Genomic DNA, 27,863 nt, shown 5'->3' with positions numbered 1-27,863 from the left:
TCTGATGAATCTTTCTCCTAGGATAGAAATCTTAGTCTGATGAATTTTTCTCCTAAAATAGAAGACCTAGTCTGATGAATCTTTCTCCTAGGATAGAAATCTTAGTCTGATGAATCTTTCTCCTAAGATAGAAGACCTAGTCTGATGAATCTTTCTCCTAGGATAGAAATCTTAGTCTGATGAACTTTCTCCTAGGATAGAAATCTTATCGTGATGAATCTTTCTCATAAGATACTAAAAAAAGAGAAGAAAAGAGACCTAGTCTGACGAACTTTCTCCTAGGATCAAACTCTTAGTCCAATAAATCTTTCTCCTAGGATCAATATCTTAGTCTGATGAACCTTTCTTCTAAGATTAAAACCTAGTTTGATGAATTTTCTCCTAGGATAATAATTTTAAATTGAAAAGGGAAGTCTGGATTTGAAAACAAAAAAAAGGTCAATTTTTAGTTTTCGTAAGTTATTAATCTTTAGTATTTCTTGACACCAGGGGTCCCGTCTGGAGAATATGATTAGTTTTTACTTTAGTAAAGATTAGTTCATAGTTTTCTGCAAGCTCGATCTTAAATCTAGGAGACACACTTCCTAGTCTGAGTCATTCAGTCTTTTTAGCAGATGCATTTGCTAGTCGAAATTTTCTTGGTTTTACTCACAGGAGACGCACATCCTAGTCGAGTCTTCAATTTTACTCTCATCATTGCATCCTTTATCAATAACATAGGTGATTGATAGTTCTACTAATAACTCACCAATCTTCCTAGTGCAAAGTGGGGCAGAAAAATTTCTTTTGTGTTGTCTGTTTTGCTGTAGTATCAGGCGCGCACATGGAGAAGAAGGGAATTCATTTCAGAATTACTTCAAATTTCAAGTCAGTCACATGCGCCCACCTGGAGAAAGAGGGAAGTAATTTCAGAAGTCAATTCAAGTTAGAAGTAGCGGAAGCTCGCCTCAAAATGCGAGTTGACAATCCGAGATAACCAAAAGAATAAGTCTCAATCAAAAAAAAGAGAAAAAGAAAAAGAGGGAAGTGAATCCAAATGCAGAAGTAGATGAAAGATGTGAACTGCTCGAGACATGGCTGAAGTCACGAGCACTGCATGTCCAGTCTTGATCCAAAAAATTCGTGGAAGAATGACCTAACACCTGTAACTAACAAGCATCAGGATTCAGATCAGAGTCTGCATGAAGAACCAACCAAGACTCAAGATCAAGCTTTAGAAGACTCATAGATAGAAATCTTGTAACTCGTAGTTGATAGGCTTAGTTAGTCTTTTTTCATTTTGATTTTGATGTAATAACAGGACCACAGACCGGAACCTCGACGGAACCTCACTCGACTCTCAAATTCATCACTCCATCATTCTCCTTGAACTACACGTGACCTGATTCCCTTATAACCCAGGATATGTAGGTTGTCCAAAACAAGGGCCCGGTCACAATCTTTTACCCATATTTCTTTTTTTTTTTGAATAAGTGTCGGTTCAGAAATCAATTACGTCGCTTACTTGTTTCTTTGCTCAAAAACGCTTCGTGTTTCCAAACAAAGAGGGGCAACTATAAGCACGTAATTTTTGACCCACACAATTTTTAAGTTAGTTGTAGTATATTAAATATTCACTTGAGTTATTATAGATTTTTAACCCATTTGTTTTACTACCACTTCATTAGTATAATTTTATATATAGTTTCAATTTTATATTTAATTTTATTTTAGTAGTTTATTTTATTAAGATGTGATTTTTATAAGTATATTATATTGTTTTAGTCTTTCTACCATATTTAAGCCCAACAAGACAAAGACCCATTCTTCCCAACTCATTAGCCCACTTAAGTGCAAGATTTAATCCTAGACATCTATTTCCTTCTAATCCAATAGCCATCATCCATTTCCCGCCTCCATATAAGATACTCAATTATAAAAACCCTACCTTAAGATTCCAATTCCAAAAAAGGGCTAAGAACGACAGCCACTCCCCTTCTAACCTGATCCCCATTCCCAAAAAGATCAAAAAACCAAACAGACGACTCTCCCTATAACGAAGACCTCCTAATCTTCTAACCTTTTGGCACTCTCACCCATCAAAAATTCAAATATCATTCTGTTTTTGCATTTTTCTATTATCAGCAAAGAAGATCTCAAATTTAGTGTTTATCGTCGAGAGAACTGATTCTTCTTTTGAAATTGAAAGAAAACATGGAGAGTTACAATACATTGAAGACGAAAAGGAAGGATTTTGAGTTTGTTTACGATGATTTCAACAATTTCTCCATTCCCGATAAATTGATTATGTGGGCAATTGGTTTTTGAGCCAAGTTCGAGTTGACGTCGAGGTTCGAGTTCAGAGTAAGTGTTGCTGCCATTGCTTGAATACATCTGGTAATTTTGTTATTTATTTAACTTCCTTGTTTATGAAGCAATTTTTTCGTTTACGATTTGGTCTGCAAGTTGGGTCATCGTTTCTTTAGCGCTTTAGCTAATCCGTATTTTGGATTCAGAATTTGTTGATCCTGTTATTTCTATTCCCTGCAAATTTAACATGTAAGAAAATGGATTATGCTAGTATATTTTTAGTTTATTAAAGTGACGAAATAGCAGTTAGTTAAGCCGTGTGCCATGTCATTTTGTCTTGGTTGAAGAAACTAGTTTATTCTTGGACATATGTTAAATACATAACAAAGAAAAGATTCTCCATGATGTCATGTGCTCTCTGATTTTGGGTGAAGTTCATAATCCTTTATCTATCTTAGTTTTTTTAATCATAATGCTTTTTGACATAAGGTTTGCATATTGTTTATTAAAAATGACAAGTTGACCATGGTTTTGCCTTAAAGATACATTTACTCTATTCAAGTTTGGATTTGCAGTAATTGTTCACGTATATCAAGTTTGACATGATTCTTCTGCCATTGCTTTTCGTAGCTCACCTTATCATGGTCATGGGTACAGTTCCCGTGGCATGATTATGATACGTAAATTTCAATTCGGATGTGCATTTAATGTGATCCTACCATAATTTTAAATAATAAAAACAAAGTAAATATGTTATAAACCTGGGTGTGCATTTCATGTGACCCGACTTCAATTTCTGATAATGTTAAATAAAATAAACATGTCGTGAACTGCGGGTGCATTTCATGTAGCGTGGTTTACGATGTGTTTTCAAAAACAAACAAGTGTATGACGATCATGAATTTTCCTAAAAACATTAAAAGAGGTTAGAAAGTTAAAAATGCACATAGGTTTAAAATGTGTAATTAATAAGATAATTAGGCAAATATTAGTAGTTAAGCGACCGTGCTAAAACCACGAAACCCATGAATGCCTAACACCTTCTCCTGGGTTAACAGAATTTCTTACCCGAATTTTTGTGTTTGCAGACCATAAATAAGAGTCAACTTCCTCTATTCGGGATTTTAAACTGGTGACTTGGGACACCATAAACTATCCCAAGTGGCGACTCTGAATTTTAAATAAATAATTCCGTTTCGATTATTGTCACTTTAATTGAAAAAACTCCCATATACCATTTTCGGTGGTAGAAAAAGGAGGTGTGACAACATATGCACGGATACTTGTCACCACATACGTGCATAACTCCCATAACATGTAGAACATAACAAATATAGCCCCTACGGGGTGAACTCCCCCTAATAAGGTTAGACATAAGACTTAACTCACTCCGAAATTTGATAACTGGCTTTAATGCGTCTCTAACACCTCAACCCAGTGCCAAACGATCCAAAACTAGTTAAAGAATGTGCAACCCATTCAAACTATATCTAAAGACTCGTAATTTAGCATTTAAAAACAAATCCCAACTCCACAAGAAATGTCAAAAAAGACAACTTCCTGGCCCACGTGCCCGAATTTTGAAAATTCTCGAAGATAAACATTACCCATAGATCCACAAACTCAAATATATAATTTATTCACAATTCCATATCTAATTTCGTGGACAAAACTCAAAAATACAATTTCTAGGTTTTCTTCCAAAACCTCACAAATTCCATGTTACAATCCATATATAATCCATGCATTTAACTCAAAATGAGTAGGAATAACTTACCTCATGATAGATGATGAAAATCGCTCCTCAAAATCGCCCCAAAATTGGCTCTAATAAATGAGATAAAATGAGCCAAATCCTGATTTGTTGACTTATACACTACTCATGCGTTTTTCATCGCGATCGCGGGAGCTCCCTCGCTATCGCGGAAGCCAAGTAAATATATTCCCCAAATTCCTTTATTGTGATTGCGGACATACAGTCACGATTGCAGAGCATTACCCTTGGAAAACTACACGTTCGCATATGGCCAATTGTGTTCACAATGGCTAGAATCTACCCAGCCTTGAGCTCTTCGTGCATTCGTGATCAGCTAGACGCGTTCGCGAAGGGCAACCTACTCAGAAACCACACTTCGCGTTTGCGAACCTTATGTCATGTTTGTGTAGAACAAAATCCACTACCTCAATTCCTTAACCGCGTTCAGGACTCCCCTATCATGATCGCGAAGCAAAAAATGGAAACCCACCAATTCCTTCATCACATTCGCGAAGCATAACACCAAATACTAGCAGCAGTAAAACACTCCAACTTGGTCTAAAACCATCTCGAATCACCCTCAATGTCCTTGGGATCCCATCCAATCATACCGACCAGTCCTAATAACTGATCCAAACTTATCCAAAGGCTCAAATTCCATGAATAACTTAAAAACCATGAATCAATGATCAAAATCCTCCTCTTAACATTCAAGCCATCAAACATCGCCGAACGCGTCGAAATCACACTTAGCCATTCCGGATACGACCAAACTTCACACAAGTTCCAAGTAATAAAACAAACCTATATAAGGTTGCAAAACACCACTAAAAGACCGATAACACCGAAGTCCACTCCAAGTCAAACTTAGCAAGTTTCAAAACCTTCAAAATGCGAACTTCCGATAATAAGCATTGTATCGCACTCGGACCATCCGATACTCAATTTGGACATACGCGCAAGTCTGAAATCATCTTATAGTAAGCTTCAAATACTGATTTTGGGGTTGTTTACACAAGATTCAAACCTTGGTCACCTCTTCCAAATTAAAGCTTAGGAATTGAGAATTATCCTTCCAAATCAACTCTGAAATTTTTGAAACTTAAAACCGACTACATGCACAAGTTATATTAAATAAAGTGATGCTTTTCAAGGTCTCAAATAGCGCAATGACATGTTAGATCCCAAAATGACCGATCGGGTCTCAAATCGCATTCTCTCTACCTTATACATTAATTTTAAAATGCGATTCTTTCATACACTTTTTCATCTATATTTTATTACACACGCATATATTGTTTACACTTTTATTAGCTTGCCACATAATTAATTATTTATTCTTCATTCAATTTCTTTTTCACATTCTTTGTAAAAGGTAAATCAATCTTTTTTTACTTAATCCCTCATTTAGTTAATTAAGTCCAACTGGGAATCACACTTTGTGGATCTTAAGGGATGCTTAACTCTTTTTGCTCGAGGTAACTTGAACCCTTTCTGAGAATCTCAATAGGTTCGTAGACTATAATCAAAGCACACATTACATATCATATTATAGATATCCTAATGTACTATAAATATTAGGTGGTGACTCCACACACCCCACACCTTTTATCCACCCCTGAAGTTGAAGACTAAAGAATTTGGCTTATAGTGTAGCTAATCGCCCGGCGGCACGTCATAGGAAAAAGGGTGTGATTATGTTTCATCAGATTTGTGCCAGCTGTACTACCAGATGCAGTGGAGGGGGAGGGGCGACCCATGTAGCACTTGGGGTGGTGGAGATTCTAGACCGGATATAAAAGCATCACAACTTTCTTCTTTTTGAAACTACACAATTTATCATCTCTAGCACCTAAAACACTCTCAAAACATTCTAAACATTCCTTAAATGATTTAGGGCTAGAAACAAAGGCGAACTGATAAAAATTAAAGTAAAGGGGCTCGTCTAAATCATTGTACCATCTATATCTTGTGATACAGATTTTGGAGATTTCCTTGGAAGTGAAGATAATCACTATAGAAGCGTATGGATTCAGGAAGTGTAGGTAGTTCTTCAAAAATGTATGTGAGGCAACTTTCTTTCATTGGCGTGACTTGATATATGTGTTCCCTTCTAAATAATCCTTTTGTTATAAGACTGAACTGTTCCAAGCCTTCCTTGATAGTGATGTCCATGTTCTTATTCATTCTTTACCGATGACATTTATTTTCAAGTTTGAGATGTTCCCGAATAGTATCGTGTGGTCATTAAATGTAATTTACTCTAAGTTTCGTTGATATCTCTTGAAGTGTGGCACGCCGTCCACTTATATATATATATATATATATATATATATATATATATATATATATATATATATATATATATATATATATATCAATTTTACTTTACCGAACCAACGCTATAGTCGGTCGAGTACGACACCAATTGTGCAACCTCTGATCAGTTGAGTATGATGAGACATGATGTGAGGTATTTACCGAGTCCTCTACGAGGCCGAGTACAAAATGATGTGATATGAAATGTTACCTAGTCCTCTTGAGGCTGGGCAAAATCTAGACCTCCTTAGGCTGTGTACGATGTGATGAAGACGTAAGACTTTACAGAGTCCTCTCCGAGGCTGGGTACAATATGATATGATAAGATATGCCCCAAGGAGTAGTTGCACATGATACGAGATGATATGCCCCAAAGAGTGGCTTAATGATATCGTATTACATTAAGTATTTAATGCATGACCTCAATGAGTGGCTTGAGTTTTCGAAAACTTGCATACATTTACAAATCATGGTTACTGCATTGCTCACCCCGATGGCTTGTCTTCGGTGTTCAGGTTGAAATTGTGTATTCATACCTCTTATGTTATGCTTTTGGTTTACATACATTATCAACTTTACATATCACATCTTTCGTACTGATGCCTCCACTTCTCCGGAGTAGATGTACAGAACTCGATGGTATAGAAGCATATATTTCTGCATTTTGGGTATAGTGAGGTCTTGTTCCGACCAATTGTATATTATGATACTATTAGATGCTTGCAGACTAGTGCCTAGTGTATATATAAGATTTTGTTAACAACAAATATGTATATATACCAACTGTTAAAATATTCCTCCATAATCAGTTGTGAGCATTTTTAAATTTTGATATTATACTTGGAGGCCTTGTTGGTCCAGATTTCATATTGAAGGGTCTAAGTGTGGACGTGGGTTCGCACGGGCCTCCAGACTTCGTGTGTTGGTTGCACCTCCCAATGTTGGGGTGTGACATCTAATTAACCTTGTAGAATTCCATATGTTGTATTTTTTTTAACTCGTGTAAAATAGGGTACAACACCCCTTAGGATATGACCTTCTTTTGCTAATTGGAATGTGTGAAAATCAAGTATAAGCAAGGTAAAGAGTGTATATATGGGTTATATGATATTTTGACCAAATTGAACTTTAGTCTTTTAGTATGCCTTGTTTGGATTGTGTACTCTGTATGATTGCTGTGTTGATCCTCGTGTGGCTACATGTTCTCCTTGAATCATGTTAGAGACCATTTATAGGTTTTGATATCCTGTTTGAGCACGATAAATATTATAGTATGGTGTACCCTCCTTATCAGTGTTGTAGTTGTACACTTCACATATGCATACACCGTAGCATGCTATTTTCCTCAATCCATGAGTATGTAATATGATATCTGTTGTTCTTATACATGGATTCTTTATATGTTCTTGCGATATGGACTTATTTGGGAGCACTTAAGTTGTCGATGTTATGATTATGGCACATGAGTTATCCGTGCAGCGGTAATCCCCCTAGGATCGTCCTCTGATTTTTCTTCTTAATGTCATACATGCGGATTATTGAAGATGATCAGTGTTTGGACTTTGGGTATCTTCTCTATATGCAAGTTCATTGGATATATATATATATATATATGTTTTTACTACCTATTTTCTCTATATGCTAGCCTCAAAATATATAGATGCCTTTTATGCATGTTTTCTCTATATGCTGACTTAGTTGACAAAATGACTCACGATACATATCTTCTCTATATGCCAAATCTGTGCAACTCGATTTGCTATTCTTGTATATCTTCTCTATACGCTAAAATGTTAGCTTGATTACGATGCATGTGCATATCCTCCTTATGTGCACCATTGGTTTTACCTGTACATTATGTGTAGATTTTGGTATTCTTTCTTTGTATGTGTGTATCCACGAATTGCACTGGTTTGATTAGTGAGTATCGCTAGCTACTTTTGCCACTACCTATCCGAGGTTAGTCATGATACTTATTGAATGCATAGAGTCGATTGTACTCATAATACATTATGCACAAAAGATGTTTATCCAACGAGTTCACGAAGGGTATGCTTGGTAGAGTATTTAAGATAGGAATTTTGGGAATTTACCCACATTATCATACTTTGAGCCCTAGATTTCGAGAGTTGTTGATATTGAAGATCTATTTTACTACATTATTGGAGTTAAGCAATTCACACTTGGATTTGAATTTATATTATGATTTTGCATGGATTCTACACGTAAAATCTTAAATTTTAAAGTAAAATTTGGGGTTTTTGGTAAAACTTTTAAAAAGAGAATTATTGATATGTGAACCTTGATTTGGCATCATTTTTGGATGAAACCCATTTATTTAGACTCGTATTGAAATGTGTATTCGGGATTTATGAATTTTTTCGGATTTCGTAAGCGGCCCGAGTTGAATTTTTGGTTGATTTTATGTATTTGATTAAAGTTTCGATCTTTATTCATTGGTTTCAGTTGCTCGGCTAAACTTGTTAAGGGAAACCCCTAGGATTTGACTTGTTTGCTATGTGTTTAAGGTATTGGGGTAATGTACATACATGGCGGCGAGTGTATATGCATTTACCGAGTTATTATCATGACCGAGGTAGAATTGGAATATTTTATACATTGAATTACATAATTATCCGTAGTCACATAGAGATTTCATGAGCACATATCAGTATGATATTTTTAAGTCCTTGTGCACCTTTTACCTATAATTCTTTAGCATATACATACATTTGAATAATGGATACGTGATTTAGAGTGAGGATTTTGGCACACGGGGTAAGCGTATGGATGAGATACAGTTATGGCACATTGGATATGATGATCGGATATTTATTTACGAGGGATGCTATTATGCCCCTCTTTGTGCTTGGAGTTGGATCCGTCCATCTAGAGTTAGGTGATAAACCTTGTTATTTTGGGCTCTATGAGTATGGTCGGTACATTGATCTTGTACCAGGTCGATACATGGATCATGTATCAGGTTATGTTGATACATGTATTTTGTATCAGAGTACATTGATCTTGTACCGGTTGAGCATGCATTCATATTATTGGCTCATTTAGGAGTATTCACTTAATTGTTAATTATTAATTGACATCCTTATATGGTAGTTGGGAGTCCGAGCTTCATTATTTGAGCATGTTGTATTAAATACAATATATGATCAATGCTATAATTATTTCTGTACTAGAAGAGCATGCCTCATACTTCAATTGTTGATATGTTTGATTCCCGTTGTTCGTGATATTATCTGTTGTTTCATATATTAATTCATTTATGATATTTGTACGGTTAGTATTCAGAAGCATCTAGCCTCGCCACTACTTATTCAAGGTTAGGCTTGATACTTACGGGGTACCTGTTGTGATGTTCTCATACTACGTTTCTGCACATCCTTTTGTGAAGATCCTCATGTGGGTCCTAGCAGGGCTTCCTGATTGAGCTAGGAGATATTACAGAGACTTAGAGTGAGATGCACTTCATAGATCGTAGTTCCGAGCCCATGTTCCTTTTATTATTTTTGTCTATTTGTGTTTCAGACAGCTTGAGATGTATATATATATTTGATCTCCTTCCCTTAGTTTTTTTATGTACTAGTGCCACGTAGTCTTGGGGTTGTATTGTATTGGCGTGTTTAGGCCGTGCTTGGGTTTTATTAGATATTATTACTATTTTGAAACTATTTCCATCTTTAATTATTGTATATCTCTATTAAATAATGAAAATAGACTTTGTTTGTTGATTGTGAGTTGGCTTACTTAGCAAGTTCCTCTAGGCATCATCACGTCTTTGAGGTGGGATTTTGGGTCATGACAGTGGCTAAGTTGCCCGCATGTGCGAGATGCCTAACATAAGGGTTTTAAGTCGAGTTTTAGGTCATTTTTTATTATTTGGAGTTTTTGCGCTCGGCAAGAGGCGCTTTTTAGAGGGATTTTCATCATACTTTTGAGGGTAAGTAATTTTTACTTTATTTTGATATTAGATCTTGTTTCTCTATGTATTACACATAGATTATGGATATTTAAGGAAAAATTTGGGGGAGGGAGGGGTTGCCTACAATTTTGAGAATGTATATTGGGGATCTCAAGGTCGATTTGGACTCGATTTTCAAATCTAATCACTGTTTGGACTCATGGTCTTATGGGTAGTCGAAATCTACCCTTGATTCGAGTTTTCACCATGTGGGCTTGGGTTGAGTTTTGAGAATTTGAATAAACAATAAGGCTTTATTGTTTGGAATAGATTCCTATAGCTTTGTTTGACGTTATTAAGTTTTTTTTTGCTAAATTAAAGCTGATTGGAGGTGATTTCTAAAGGGAAGGCATTTTTGGAGTATTGATTTTACTTGTTTGAGGTAAGTATCTTGCCTAATATTGTTGTGAGGAAATACCACTTGTTGACACTCAATTCTGGCCCTCAACAACAATTCTGGTCCTCCTTATTTTAAAATTAACTTTTGTAGGCTTCCTAGTCATTAATGATTAAATATAACCCTTTTACACATCTTTTAACTTTAATGCAATTTATTGATAATCATCCTTGTTTTTGTAAAATAAAAGAATTTTTATCCTTTTATTGTAATTAGTTGAATACCACTATTTTGTGTATTTCCTAAATTTTAAATTAATTTATTGATAATGCCCAATTTTTCAAATATTAGGATTTTCGATCAATTTAGAGTCCTTGAAAAATAAAAATAATAATTACTACAATATTGTTGTAGTCGTTGGCATTTTCAAATAAATACGACAAGTCACAAGTTATAATTAAATAATTATCTTTTAATTTATAGCACAGTCTATTAGTTACATAAAAGCCAGTTGAATGTGTTCTTTAGTATAAATAAGTTGATGGGGGTTATTTCTTGAGGGACAAGATCAGATTTTCAAAGGGGTCTCAAAAACCTTAATAACTTTGTTCTTTCTCATTTTGGAGAATAGTCGTCACCCCTCTCTCTCCCAAGGATTTGCCGGCGTCGCTTGCTGACCAGCAACCTCTCCATACCATCCCTATCACTCTCATTTCCCTCTTTCTCACTCCTCAACCCATCATGCTGTCACGATCTTGATTCGCCATCCGTGAACCATCGTGACGGAAATGCGGAAGATAAATCAATTTATGGAAGAAAACAATTTAAAATAGAAATAGAGTGATATAACAGCGTTTAAAAATACCACTCGACATACACAATATAAATCCTCAAAACTAATACATTTTTTTCAAAACCCGGAAACCCCATGAATCCACAAGCCTTGGAATGTCTACCAGTGTCTAACTCCAGAATATCTAACAAGGAAAAGGAAATACAGTAGGGCTAATACAATAGGGAGAGTAGAAAGGGACTCTTCGGTCTGCGGACGCGGCAAATATATCTCGTAGTCTCTGGAACAGTCGCCTCACCTCAAGGGTGATATGACCGAGTGAAGGTACCTGGATCTACATATGAAAAACATGCGCAGAAAGGGCATGAGTACACCACAGCAGTACTCAGTAAGTGCCAAGCCTAACCTCGGTCGGGTAGTGATGAGGAAGGTCAGGGCCCTGCTGAGGTTAAATAAAATATAAATTTCGATAGTGTAGAATAGAACAGTATAAATAGTACATCAATAAAAGTAACACAAGATATAAATGGCAATAATAACTATTACAGAGACAAGGTAAACACAGAAAGAAATACGGTTCAACACCAAAATAACAATCATGGATCTCCCAGGATACCGTCCTGTAGTCCCAAATATACATATCCAATGGATCTCCGGGGATCCCGTCCCGTAGTCCAACTCATAGTGCGCGGGGATCTACCGGAATCCCGTTCTGTAGTCCCAAATATAAATACCCAGTACTAGGGGAATCTACTAGGTGCATTCCTATAGTTCCATATAACTGTGCAGGGGGATCTACCGGAATCCCACATCCGTAGTCTCAATGTAAATACACAGCAACAACAGGAAAAATATTCGGAAATGTCAAATTTCATATTAAGGCAAACAAATAATTCTAGCCTAGCATGCTGCACAGAATTCAGGTAAGGCAGTTTGAGCAAATACAACAATTTAATCACTTAGACATGCTTTCCTAAGCTAACAACATGCTTAATAATGCAAGTAATAAAAACATAAAAGGAAACATACTAGTAATTGCTTAATGAAAAATCGAATTTCCAACAATTAGCACAAGTACGCACTCGTCACCTTACGTACAAGACATCTTAATTACCAAATATAACAAATACTAAAGGGAAGGTCCCCCAAATAAAGTTAGGCAAGACACTTACCTCGAACCAGCTCAAATCAATCTGAAACCACGCTCTTGCCACGAGTACTCGACTCCAAATGGCCCGAATTTAGTCAGTTCACTATCATAATGTAAATAACACTTCAAGTAACTAATTCTACAATTAAATTCTAAGCTAATAAGCGAAATTAGGTAAATTGACCAAAATGCCCTTCGGGCGCACATCTTGGAATCGGGTAAAATTTATATTTTCAGAATCCTCACACTCTCACGAGTTCATGCATACCAAAATTATCCAAATCTAAGGTCAAATTCCCAATCAAAAGTTGAATTCTAGGTCTAAGAACTTTCTTCTAACTTTTCCCCAATTTTTTCACCTCCAATCCAAAATTAAATGATGAAACTAACTATAGATTGATGGAATATAATTAGAAAGGGTTAAAGAATTGTTACCCAATGATCTCCTCTTCAATTTCCTCTCAAAATCGCCCTCTCCTAATGTAACGTCCGGACCGGTTGTTTTGAGCTCCAGCGCGTCATTCAGTAGTTTGAGACTATGAGCGGCTTCATCTCAGGTATATTGACTTGTGTGTATGGTCAAAATTAAAATTCAGGAAGTTTGGAGTCAAATCTAAATGGAAATTCTCATTTTGAAAGCTTAAAATTGAAGAAATGAACTAGGATTGGAATTTTGAGTAAACGACCTCAGAATTGGGATCCGAAGGTTCCAGCAGGTTCATATGATGATTTTGGACTTAAGAGTATGCCCGGATCGGGTTTTGGATAACCCGGAAGCGTTTTGGCGCCTATTGTGGAAGATAGCTTTTTAGAAAAAATTGCATCAGTTTGGTTTAAAATGCATTTTAGTGTTATTGATGTCCGTTTGGGATTCCGAGACTGGGAATAGCTCAGTATGGTGATTCTGGATTTGGGAGCGCGATCGGAAGTGAATTCGGAGGTCCGTAGGTCATTTTGGAGCCGTTCGGCTAAAGATGGAAAATTGAAGGTTTTTGAGAAAATTTGGCCGGAAGTGGAAATTTTGATATCGGATTCGAAATGCGAATTTTATGATTTGGATAGCTTCGTTAGGTTATTTGGGACTTAGGAGTGTGTCCGGAATATCTTTTTGTTGAAATATATGAATTATGGGAAAAATTTGAAATTTTTTGATATTTAATATTGTTAAAGTTGACTTTGGTCAACATTTTTGGTAAACGGACCCGGACCCGTGATTTTTCGGTCTCGAAAGGTTGATAGAAAAATATGGGAGTTGAACGTGATTCCGGAATCGAATTCCGAGGTCCCAGGCCCGAGAAATGAATTTTTTCGAGAAATTATTTTCTGAAAATGTTTAAGGAAAATAAAAATGAAATTTGATCAGAAAGTAATGGTATCGGGCTCTTATTTTTGTTCCGACGCCCGGTACAGGTCATATATGTTGGTTAAGAAATCAGAAAAAGTGCAAAACACGAAAGTTGTAGCCCATACATTCTAGTTTTCGGAAAGTTAAACCATTCGCGATTTGGATATCATCTCAGAAAGTTACGATGGATCGAATAGGGCTGCTGGAGCAATTTCGGCAGAATTTACGATGCACTTTAGAAGCTCATATCTCGGGATATATAAAGAGTTATATGGTATACAACCTATCAAATTAAAGATCTTTGAGTCTAGTTTCTAAATCTTCAAACCGTTTGTCATTTGGATATTTATACAAGACGTTATGGGTGTTTAAACAGAAGGTGTCCAACAAGGAATAATTTTAATAGGATGTACAACTTGTATAGCACAAGTGCAAGGTACAACTCGACGAAGCACAGGCAGATTCTTTTATACACGGATTTAGCTCACTTTTCTTCATTTCTTCAAAGTATGGACAATTTTTGGGGAGCTTCAAGAGGGGATTTTCATCATCAATGTGATGTAAGTTATACCCACCTATTTTGAGTTAAGTACATCAATTATGTATGGATTTGAGCATGAAAATTGTAGAAAAATTGAGGATTTAGGCCTAGGGATTCGAAAATAAAATTTGGTGATTTGAGGGCCAAATGAACTCCGATTTTGGTAAATTTTATATGTACGGACTCGTGGCGAGACGAGGAATCCGGTGATGTAACTTTCGTAATTTTTCGAGAAGTGAGCTCGGGGCTCGGGTTTCGCAAATTTCGTGATTTTCGATATTTTTCGAGTCTTTTCGATTGGGTTATATTCCCTTAGCCTATTGTAATATATTCCTTGTGGTTTTGGAAAGATTCGACGCGCGAGGAGGTTGATTCGAAAGGAAAGGGCATCACGGAGTAGACTTTTGGCCATCTTGAGGTGAGTAATAGATGTAAATGTTGTTTTGAGGGTTTTAAACCCTGGACTTTCACATCGTAACGCTATATTGAGGCGTGAAACGCACTCCATGGCGAGTGCGGGGTTATATACTATTGGGGATTGTGACTTGGTCCATCTCGTGTGATGTTTATACTATACTAGTGATTGATACACATGCTTCATTGATATTACTGGGCTTGATGCCATGTTTGGGGCCTTGTGCCGATTTGTAAAATCCTTCGAGGATTGATATTAATGCTTAACATGATTTGCATATCATTTAATTTCAGTCCAAGGTTTTAAATGCTGTTTTGCAAACTCAGCCATAATTCTAAGTGTTGAAAACTTAAATGATATTTTTAAATGTATTCCGGGCTGGGAACTTCTGTTTTGTAAATGCTCATGGGGCTTATTATATTATTTTCTGTACTGATTATAAAGTGACTTGAAACAGTGGTAACAATGACATTGTGTGATATACTTGAAACAGTGGTAACAATGACACTGTGTGATATACTTGAAACAGTGGTAACAATGACACTGTGTGATATACTTGAAATAGTGGTAACAATGACACTGGATGATATACTTGAACAGTGGTAACAATGGCACTGTATGATATAAATTGGTCAGGTAACAATGGCTGACCGGTCAGGTAACAATGACTGACCAAGATATTGCGCTTGGGCTGTAGGAGCCCCTCCGGAGTCTGTACACACCCCCAGTGAGCGCCGTCGACGATAAATAAATATGGATGGCTCGGGCTGCACGCCGCAGTGGGTACTGGAATGTACCATCATATGCATTGCATTGCATTCATGTATTTGTATTTATACTGGTGTTTAGCTGCTCAGTTCCATATGTTGTTGTATATTCGGATTGTAGCTTACTTTGTGTATTTACTGAATTTTCTTATCTTCGGACTGTAGTTACTTTTATTACTCACTGGGTCGGAGTACTCACTTTACTCCCTGCACCTTGTGTGCAGATCCAGGGCACTCAGGCTCAGTAGATCTAGTTGATCAGCAGATCCAGCCTCTGGGAGTATCGAGTTAGCTGCACAGCGTTCGCAACCATTGATCTTCTCCCTCCTATCCTATCTCTTTATTTCCGCATTATCGGACTTTGGATATACCGTGTAGTTGGATGATATTCTGTATTCTAGAGGCTCAGATTCATGACACCGGGTCCTAGTGAGATTATATTGTGTATTTTGTTAAAATCTTCAGTACTTTAATCTTGCTTAATTTATATTTCTTTCCGCTGTTTTTGATAAATTGAGTTAAGTGTTGAATAATGGTCGGGCTTTCCTAGTAGTGTGCTGGGCGTCATCACGACCGGGATTTGGGTCGTGACAGAGTTGATATCAGAGCCTAGGTTACTTGGTCTTGCGAGTCATGATCCAGTTTAGTAGAGTCTCGCGGATTGGTACGAAGACGTCTGTACTTATCCTCGGGAGGCTGCAGAACCTTTAGGAAAATTCACATTCTTGAAATCTTATCGTGCGTCCTTGATTCAGCTTGAAAAAGTAACTTTTACAGTTCCTTCCATATATTCGTATGCGCGAACGAATGCTCAGTATTAGATGTGCCTTGATGGCTTGTAATTCCCCTATCGAGGGACGAGGTGTAATCTCTGTGAGTTTGATGTTAGGCCAGTCTGGAGGACTTGAGGCCGGATCTTTGCCTTTGGCTTGACCACCGAGGTGCTGATTATGTAAGCAAGTATTTTGAACTTATATGTTTGGTATTGTCCCTATTAGTGGGAATGATGGATGAGTTGGTTGCATTCGGGGCCAAGTCAGAGCTGGGTGGCTCTCAATAGCGGTCCTAGTGAATTCAAGAGGCAAAGTGTGGTGCCTGATGATTCTGAGTCTATAAGTACAGTTAAGAGTCAAGCTTTTGAAGCAGCTTATGAAGAAAGACACAGAATGTTCTATGATGTTTTGACTTGCGGTGTAGCATTGAGAGACATGAAATGGTCATGGTTTTTGAGACAACATGGTCTCGTGATTTAAGGTCACTCGGGGTGAGTGCGGTTGGAATAAGTTAGGTGTTGAAGGGAGATATTATTATTTCTAAGGCAATCAAGGATAAACTGGAAGGAAGTAGATTGATTAGCCATAGTTGAGTTGGCATATTGGTGTCAGTGATCGGTTCGTTCAGCGTGATCGAGTTATGCATGTGATTTGTGGCGGTACGTGTTAGGCTTGTCGGCCGTAGTGATTGATGTTATTCTGAATCATTCTTCTGTTAGGGCCTGTTATGAGTAGGCGGATCCCGGAAAGGGTTATGGCGGCTTGGACCACTACTTAGAGATTGACATATTCGACGGTTATGAGAATTCGCCTGTATGTTGCTATAGTTCTCCTGAAGTGAGTTAAATGGAAGGTCTTATGTGATGAAGTATTAGCCTATCGTCGGTTCCAGAGTAGTGATGGAGATCGTGTCTATCGTATATCGGCACATGAGGTGCAGTGAGTGGTATGGAATTTGAAGTAAGGATCAAGGTCGCAGTTTGGTCAATGAATGTGATGTCAAGAGCTCAGATGAGCAGGAAAGGAGTTTCAGTGTTTTGAGTAAGATGGGTATTGCCGTCAGTATCACCTGAGATCGGTGTTCTGTGAGAAAGGCCTTGCATCCTGGTTAGGGATTCCTGATCGCTTTTCAGTGTTAGTGCAGCCGGTGGTTTGAATGTGCAGGCCTGTTAATTATTTCAGAAGATGGTGGGAGTTTGTCCCGCGGGAAGATTGTATAAGTGTGACATGTAGTCACTTGATTAATTAGAAATTTAAACCAAGTATGAGGATTTTGGTAATATCATCCATTTGAGAATTTATGCCTGGAGGGCACTCTGTTTATTGGGTTATGGACCTGTGAAAGATTATTGGCCTGGCTTGGCACGATCAGGATCAACTTGAGGTCGGTGGATAGATTTAAATGTGGAAGTAAGCCTTACGTTAGACCAGTTGTGTTTATTTCAGCAATGCGCTCTTTATGGAAGGATAGTCTCGGTCTTATTTCGTGGTCAGTTAATTCATGTAAAGATATATTGCACCGTATGAGTTGTGCGACGGCTTGGTAAATTCCTTATGTGTTGAGGTTCCGCTCAGCGGTGATGTTATATGAGAAGGATGAGGCTTAGATCATGTATCGCACCTCAGTTGTGCTTGAGTTTGTAGCCTATAGCGCTTTATGTTTCCTTGGGAATGATATTATGCACCTTAGTGTGTTTATGACCGATATTCGGTATTTTGATGTGATGAGCTATTCAGCTCGACGTATATCTCCTTATGTGAGTTCTATATGTGAATCGGGTGGCACACCGCCATGGGTATGTTGTTTGGATCGGGTTGCACACCGCAACAGTGTGATGTTCAGTTCAGTGCCCATATTTGCTTTTGTGTGTTCTGTTTCCCTGTTTTCTGAGGAAGTCTATGTTAGTGTGCGAGTTGAGTAGTTCCTTCTAGAGTTCGCCTTCCTTTTGTATCACGTTCGAATTGATAGCATACTGGCACATTGTGGCATCTTGTGGGATTTTTGATTATGTCTGAGGTGGCTTATTGCCTGAGCAGTTCGTACTGGGTGAGACGAGGTTACTAGATTTGGGGTCAGTGCAAACTAATTATATGAAGTATATTATAGAGCAAAGATCATTCTTTGGTTTGGGACAAGGTAATGGAACTTGTCAGGAGTGTAGATCTAATGAATTGTTGATTCAGCAGTTGGTTGTGAATTTCGGCACATCTCTTCAGTCGTATCGGTGTTGAAAAAAAACTAGAGCAAGACCTGTGTAGATCATGAGATGCAATTGGAGCATCAGATTCGTGGAATTTCGACTATTATGTTTAAAGAATGTTACTGTGGTTCTATGAGTAAAGTGATGCAAAGTGTGAATTCAGCAAAGTTATGTAGTCATGTTTGGGTACATCATGTGGAGATTGATATGGTGGTCGTATTATGGAAACAGGCTTGGTAGGGAAATTCAGGATGTTGGAATTGGGCCTAATGGCTTATTTGCTTGAATAAATAAGTATATCTACAAAATTATCGAGCTAATGTGCTCATCGGAGTAGTGGTAGCATGGGAAGGTGCATGATGTGTTAAACAAGTGATTTCAGACTACTTCAGTGTAATTCTCAGCACGTTCGAGGACGAACGTATGTTTAAGTGGGGGAGATTGTAACGACCCGACCGGTCATTTTGAGCTCTGGCGCGTCATTCAGCAGTTTGAGGCCATGAGCGGCTTCATCTCAGGTATATTGACTAGTGTGTATGGTCAGAATTAAAATTCAGGAAGTTTGGAGTCAAATCTAAATGGAAATTCTCATTTTGAAAGCTTAAAATTGAAGAAATGAACTAGGATTGGAATTTTGAGTAAACGACCTCGGAATTGGGATCCGAAGGTTCCAGCAGGTTTGTATGATGATTTCGGACTTGGGCGTATGCCCGGATCGGGTTTTGGATAACCCGGGAGCGTTTTGGCGCCTATTGTGGAAGATAGCATTTTAGAAGAAATTGCATCAATTTGGTTTAAAATGCATTTCAGTGTTATTGATGTCCGTTTGGGATTCCGAGACTGGGAATAGCTCAGTATGGTGATTCTGGATTTGGGAGCGCGATCGGAAGTGAATTCGGAGGCCCGTAGGTCATTTTGGAGCCGTTCGGCTATAGATGGAAATTGAAGGTTTTTGAGAAAATTTGGCCGGAAGTGGAAATTTTGATATCGGATTCGAAATGCGAATTTTATGGTTTGGATAGCTTCGTTAGGTTATTTGGGACTTAGGAGTGTGTCCGGAATATCTTTGTGTTGAAATATATGAATTGTGGGAAAAATTTGAAAAATTTTGATATTTAATATTGTTAAAGTTGACTTTGGTCAACATTTTTGAAAAACGGACTCGGACCCGTAATTTTTCGGTTCGAAAGGTCCATAGAAAAATATGGGAGTTGAACGTGTTTCCGGAATCGAATTCCGAGGTCCCAGGCCCGATAAATGAATTTTTCGTGAAATTATTTTCTAAAAATGTTTAAGGAAAATGAAAATGAAATTTGATCAGAAAGTAATGGTATCGGGCTCGTATTTTGGTTCCGACGCCCGGTACAGGTCATATATGTTGGTTAAGCGCTTCCTGTAAAGTTTGGTTACAAACGGACGTTGTTTGACGGGTTTCGGCCTTAATTTGGAAAATTTGAAAGTTTATGAAATATGAAAGAATTCTTGGATTTAAGGCTCAAATCATTGATTTTGATGTTATTTTGGCGATTTGATCACTCGAGCAAGTTCGTGTGATGTTTTAGAGTCAGCGTTCATATTTGGTTTGGAGCCTCGAGGGCTCGGGAGTATTTCGGAGGTGTCTCAGAGTGATTTCAGACTTAGGAAAAATTGCAGAAAATTCTGCTGTGCCCAGAAAATTTTAGGTGCGAGTAGTCCAGTTTGGAAGCTCATATCTTGTAATCTATAAGAAATCAGAAAACGTGCAAAACACAAACGTTGTAGCCCATACATTCTAGTTTTCGGAAAGTTAAATCATTCGCGATTTGGATATCATCTCAGAAAGTTACGATGGATCGAAAAGGGCTGCTAGAGCAATTTCGGCAGAATTTACGATGCACTTTAGAAGCTCATATCTTGGGATATATAAAGAGTTATATGGTGTACAACCTATCAAATTAAAGATCTTTGAGTCTAGGTTCTAAATCTTCAAACTGTTTGTCATTTGGATATTTATATAAGACGTTATGGGTGTTTGAACAGAAGGTGTCCGACAAGGAACAATTTTAATAGGATGTTCAATTTGTATAGCACAAGTGCAAGGTACAACTCGACGAAGGACAGGCAGATTCTTTTATATACGGATTTAGCTCACTTTTCTTCATTTCTTCAAAGTATGGACGATTTTTGGGGAGCTTCAAGAGGGGATTTTCATCATCAATGTGAAGGTAAGTTATACCCACCTATTTTGAGTTAAGTACATCAATTATGTATGGATTTGAGCATGAAAATTGTAGAAAAATTGAGGATTTAGGCCTAGGGATTTGAAAATAAGATTTGGTGATTTGAGGGGTCAAATGAACTCCAATTTTGTTAAATTTTATACGTACGAACTCGTGGCGAGACGAGGAATCCGGCGATGTGATTTTCGTAATTTTTCGAGAAGTGGACCCGGGGCTCGGGTTTCGCAAATTTCGTGATTTTCGATATTTTTTGAGTCTTTTCGATTGGGTTATATTCGCTTAGCCTATTGTAATATATTCCTTGTGGTTCTGGCATGATTCGACGCACGAGGAGGTCGATTCGAAAGGAAAAGGGCATCGCGGAGTAGACTTTTGGCCATCTTGAGGTGAGTAATAGATGCAAATGTTGTTCTGAGGGTTTGAAACCCCGGACTTTCACATCGTAACGCTATATTGAGGCGTTTCTTAAGACGAACGGCTGGGTCGTCACATCCTCCTATACTTAAACATTCGTTCATCCTCGAACGAGCATAGAGACATACCTGAAGTATTGAAATGATGAGGGTAACGGCTTCACATATCCTGCTTAGTCTCCCAGGTCGCCTCCTCGACCGGCTGATCCCTCCACTGAACCTTCACAGATGCAATCTTCATTAACTTCAGCTTTCTAACTTGTCCGTCCAATATTGCCATCGACTCCTCAACATAAGATAGATCCTTGTCCAACTGGACTGAACTGAAATCCAACATATGCGACGCATCACCGTGATACCTCCGGAGCATTGACACATGAAATACCGGATGAACTCCTGTCAAGATAGGAGGTAAGGCAAGCTCATAAGAAACCTCCCCAACACGCCTCAATATCTCAAAAGGGCCAATAAACCTCAGACTCAACTTCCCCTTCCTTCCAAATCTCATAATGCCCTTTATAAGAGAAACTCGAAGCAGAACCCGCTCTCCAACCATATAGGAAACATCACGAACCTTCCGGTCCGTATAACTCTTTTATCTAGATTGGGTTGTACAGAGTCTATCCTGAATCACCTTAACCTTCTTCAAAGAATCTTGAACCAAGTCTATGCCCAATAATCTAGCCTCACCCGGCTCAAACCAACACACCGGAGATCTACACCGCCTACCATATAAAGCCTCGTACGGTGCCATCTGAATGTTAGACTGATAGTTGTTGTTGTAGGCAAACTTCGCCAATGGAAAGAACTGATCCCAAGACACTACAAACTCAATCACACACGCACGGAGCATATCCTCAAGAATTTTAATAGTGCGCTCGGACTGTCCGTCCATCTAAGGGAGAAATGTTGTACTCAACTCCACCCGAGTACCCAACTCATGCTGAACGGCTCTCTAGAATCGTGATATGAACTGAGTACCTCTATCTGAAATGATAGAAACTGGAATACCATGCATACGGATAATCTCCCGGATATAGATCTCCGCCAAGCGCTCAGAAGAATAAGTAGTACATACAGGAATGAAGTGGGCGGACTTGGTCAGTCGATCCACAATCACCCAAATAGCATCGAACTTTCTCAAAGTCCATGGGAGCCCAACTACAAAGTCCATAGTGATCGGCTCCCACTTCCACTCCGGAATCTCTATCTGCTGAAGCAACCCACCCGGCCTCTGGTGCTCATATTTTACATACTGATAGTTGAGGCACCAAACTACAAATCCAATTATATCATTCCTCATCCGCCTCCACCAGTAGTGCTACCTCAAGTCCTGATACATCTTCGCGGAACCCGAATGAATGGAATACCGCGAGCTATGGGCCTTCTCTAGAATCAACTCCCGAAGCCCATCAATATTGGGTACACAAATCTGACCCTGCATCCTCAATACCCCATCATCACCAATAGTCACATCTCTGGCATCACCGTGCTGAACCTTGTCCTTGAGGACAAGAAAATAAGGGTCATCATACTGCTGCTCCCTGATACGATCAAATAAGGAAGACCGAGAAACCACGCAAGCTAGAACCCGATTGGGATCCGAAAGATCCAATCTCACAAACTGGCTGGCTAGGGCCTGAACATCCATTGCCATAGGTCTCTCTGATACTGGTAAATAAGCCAAACTCTCTGCCCGACGACTCAAGGCATCGACCACCACATTGTCCTTGCCCGGGTGATATCATAATCCTTCAGCAACTCTAACCATCTGCCCTAGTGCAAATTTAGATCCTTTTGCTTGAACAGGTGCTGCAAGCTCCGATGGTCAGTATAAATCTCACAGGGAACCCCGTATAAATAATGGCGTCAGATCTTTAAGGTGTGAACAATGGAAGCTAACTCAAGGTCGTGGACAGGGTAATTCTTCTCATGTATCTTCAATTATCTGGACACGTAGGCAATCACCCTACCGTCCTGCATCAACACCGCTCCGAGGCCGATCCTCGAGGCATTATAATATACCGTATATGACCCTAAACCTGCAGGCAATATCAAAATTGGGGTTGTAGTCAAAGCTGTCTTGAGCTTCTAAAAGCTCGCCTCACACTCTTCCGTCCACTGGAACGGAGCACCCTTCTGGGTCAGTCTGGTCATAGGGGCTGCAATCGATGAAAACCCTAAAACAAAACAATGGTAGTAACCCGCCAAGCCAAGGAAACTGCGGATCTTTATAGCTAAGGATGATCTGGGCCAACTCTGCACGGCCTCTATTTTCTTCGGATCCACCTGAATACCCTCACTCGATACCACATTGCCTAGGAATGCCACGGAATCCAACCAAACTCACATTTTGAGAACTTATCATATAATTTCCTCTCTCAGAGTCTGAAGCGCAGTCCTCAAGTGTTGCTCATGCTCTTCCCGACTCCGGGAATACACCAGAATATCATCAATAAAGACAATGACAAACGGGTCAAGATACGGCCGAAACACACTGTGCATCAAATGCATAAAGGCTGCCGGGGCATTGGCAAGCCCAAATGACATAACAAGGAACTCGTAATGACCATACCGAGTCCTGAAAGCAGTCTTCGAGATATCTGGCTCCCGAATTTTCAACTGATGGTAACCTGAGCGCAAGTCAATCTTAGAAAACACTTGTGCACCCTGAAGCTGGTCAAACAGATCATTAATACGAGGCAAAGGATAACGGTTCTTAACTGTAACTTTGTTCAACTGGCGATAATCAATACACATACGCATAGAACCATCTTTTTTCTTCACAAACAAGGTAGGAGCACCCCAAGGTGATACACTGGACCGAATAAAAACCTTATCAAGCAATTCCTGTAACTGATCCTTCAACTACTTCAACTCAGGAGGAGCCATGCGATACGGAGGAATAGAAATGGGCTGAGTGCCCGGCAACAGATCAATGCCAAAATCAACATCTCTATCTGGCGGCATGCCCGAAAGATCAGCTGGAAACACATCGGGAAAATCTCGTACTTCTGGGACTGAATCAACTGAAGGGGTATCAATACTGACATCTCTCACATAGGCTAAATACGCGTCACACCCCTTCTCAACCATACACTGAGCTTTAAGAAAAGAAATAACTCTACTGGGAGTGTGATCTAAAGTACCCCTCCACTCAACACGTGGTACACCTGGCATAGCCAGCATCACGGTTTTGGCGTGACAATCAAGAATAGCCTAATGGGGCGACAACCAGTCCATGCCCAAGATAATATCAAAATCTACCATGCTGAGCAACAATAAATTTGCCCTGGTCTCAAAACCACTAAGAGCAACCAAACACAACCGATAAATGCGGTCCACAACAAGAGAATCTCCCACAAAAGTAGAAACATAAAAAGGGGAACTCAAATAATCCCGAGGTACACCCAAATGCGGAGCAAAATAAGAAGACAAACCGCCCTCTTCAATTTCCTCTCAAAGTCGCCCTCTCCCGAGCTCCAAATCGAATTTCCAACTTTTGAAAGTAAACCCTCAAAATTTCATATTCCTGCCCAGCTATTACCGCATCTGCGGTCCCACTTTTGCGGAACAATGGCCGCACTTGCGAACTTTCACTTAAGACCAGCTTCCGCATCTTCGACTCCCCATCCGCAGATACGGTACTGCTTCTGCGGCTCCTGCTGAACCTCCCCATTTCCTCTTCTACGACCACAAAGCCACTTCTGTGGCACTGCACCTGCGGTCCCACACTCGCAGGTGCGTCTATAACAGAAAACTAGCAGTTGAAGCTGCAACTCCAAACTCCAAAAATCCTTCCGTCAACCATCTGAAATCACCTCGAGGCTCCCGGGACCTCAACCAAAAGCACCAACAAGTGTAATACAACTGTCCAAACTTATACCAATACTTAAAATACCTAAAACAACATCGAAACAATGAATCAACCATGGATTCAAGCCTAAGAACCCCAAAACTCTAGAAATACGCTTTCGATCAAAAAGTCTATCAAACCTCGTCCGAATGATCTGATATTTTGCACACACGTCACATTCAACTCTACGGAACTACTCTAACTTCCAGAATTCTATTACAACCCGCAGATCAAAATCTCACTATAGGACCAGAAACTTCAAAATTCGACCTTTCGGCATTTCAAGCCTAAATTAGCTACGGACTTCCAAAACACAATCTGAACATGCCCCTAATCCCAAAATCACCCAACAGAGCTAACAGAACCATCAGATTTCTATTCTGAGGTCGTGTTCACACTGCTCCGACTACGGTCAAATTTCCAACACTTAAGCTCTCATTTAGGGATTAAGTGTCCCAAAACTCTCCGAAACTCAAAACCGAACATCCCGGGAAATCAAAATAGTAGCAATAAATACGAGGAAAGCAGTTAATAGGGGATCAGAGCGTAAATTCTTAAGACGACTGGCCGGGTCATCACACATGCTCTCCTTCGCGCTAATGCCAGCGATGGAGGAAGTACTACCCGATGCTATGTCACATCCCGTACTTTAATATTAGGATAAGTTGTAGTAATCCATATGAGCTTGATGGGATTAAGACCATTCACGAGATTATAGAGAATTTGTGACTATGTTATTGTAAGACCCTGTAAGTTTAACAACCTTGATACATTTATATACATTTATGGTATTTTGAATGGAACATTTTTGTAAAAAAGTTTAAAAAGATATGATTTTATATAGTTATTAATATTATTACTTTTGAATATGCTTTAAATTATACATATAATATGAGAAAGTTTATGAGATTTTCTTTATTGTAAACATATAAATTATTTTCTCACAAGAAAAGAAGGTTATCTTTTTACCATTTTAAGAATTAAGCGTACAAAAATTTGTACTCTTTATATGAGATTAGGAAAACTAGAAGTTGAGAAAATATATATATTTTTACATGGATGTTATAATGAAATAATAGTGTATGTATTGGTTTTATATGGTACCATGATTTATTAACATTTTATTATTTTAATAGTAGTACTTTGGGATGAGGACAACACTATTTTTGAGGTTATAAGTGCTTATGATAATTATAACAAGCGATAAGTAAAGTCATGTAGGTGAAAGGGTAAACGAGTTGAAGAAAATGAGGTTGGTTGAAATTTGACATTTGGAGATAAAATACGGTTCAGGTAATAATACCCCGTATTTATGAATTAGTGCTGTACAAAGTATCACATGACCACGATAGTAAGATGTATAAAGTGTGTTAAAAGTGAGTAGTATTTTAAGTAATTTGAGATAATTTTTAATTATATGGATAATTAGGTAATTAATGAATCCACGTGGCAGCAAGTGGGAAAAGACTCAAAACAATTTAGTCTAAGGGTGACTCTTGATCTTAAGTAGTTAGGTGTCACATGGACAATATTCTTAGTCATCCCTTCACTTTATTAGTCATAAATTCATGAATTATCACCATAATATTAGTCATCCTTACACCTTATCTTCAAATTCATTTGGGGGATTTGTAAAAAGGGAAAAGGCAAGAACAAAAAGGTGAGGGTATTTGGGAATTCCTATGGACTTCTTAGAACAATAGCAACGAGATTTTGCAATTCTAAGGGAGTACGGTGTAATCTTTCTCAAGAAAATTATATAATATTTTTCGTACTTCGATCCGCCATTACGTGTTTGTCGCATTTGACGTGTGTTGGAAGGATTGTCAAGAGAATTGACTCAGGTATGTTAAGGCTAATCCTTCTTTTTTTGGCATGATCCAAGTAACAATACTTAAGGATGTCTACTCTTAATGTTATCCCATAAGTGGTTCTACTCTTAGCAGTTAAGGATGTCTATGTTATTCATTTATGTAAAATGATATTCAAGCATATCTAAGTATATTTCTGAGTCTCTATTGAGGTATTTGATAAAGGTGTTAATGTTTATAATATAGTGATACATGCATCTTCATAAATTTACCACTATAATAAGTATGCATAAACAGTGGCACTTCGGAGATTCGGGTTGATACTTATATGTCTTTAATTAATGTTGACTTATTGTTATGTTTTTGTTCCGCCTTACATACTTGGTACATTATTCGTACTGATGTCCTTTTGTTTAGGACGCTGCATTCATGTCTGCAGGTTTAGATAATCAGTTTGACGAGCCCTCATAATAGACGAGGTTGACATTCAGTGAAGGATCGGTAAGACTCCACCTCATTCGGAGTGCACCGAGTCTACAAGTCATTGTATAAGAGTTTTGCTAGAGACTTATGGGTAGGTTGGTACCCTGTCCCAATTGATGTTGAATAATCTTAGAGACTTTGTAGACATAGGTTGATTTTGTACTGTATGTCAGAGGCCTTGACGGCCCATATGTATTCATGTTGTAAGAAAGATGGTTTATTGATACAGTGTTTTCCCACATATAGTTATACATTACTAGTTATGGCCCACTAATAATTACACATTACGAGTTGTGGCCCACTTATAGTTATACATTACGAGTTGTGGTCATGTTGGCCTATGATAGTTACAGAAGAAAAACAAAAGAGATACAGAGTGGTTCGCTCGGTCCAGTACGACACTGGGTGCAAGTCACGCC

At 38.5% G+C, this 27,863-nt stretch overlaps 1 long non-coding RNA gene across 1 annotated transcript; it reads left to right on the top strand.

Annotated features, from left to right (window-relative positions):
- The first annotated feature begins 1,951 nt into the window (after positions 1 to 1,951).
- On the top strand, positions 1,952 to 10,107 carry LOC142176604 (uncharacterized). The gene is made up of 2 exons (XR_012705292.1): positions 1,952 to 2,376; positions 9,774 to 10,107. It is a non-coding gene; the product is annotated as an uncharacterized LOC142176604 (long non-coding RNA).
- The last annotated feature ends 17,756 nt before the right edge of the window (positions 10,108 to 27,863 follow it).

The sequence above is a fragment of the Nicotiana tabacum genome, chromosome 22 (genome assembly GCF_000715075.1).
Source record: "Nicotiana tabacum cultivar K326 chromosome 22, ASM71507v2, whole genome shotgun sequence".
NCBI lineage: Eukaryota > Viridiplantae > Streptophyta > Magnoliopsida > Solanales > Solanaceae > Nicotiana > Nicotiana tabacum.
This window is presented reverse-complemented; position numbering and strand designations above follow the sequence as displayed.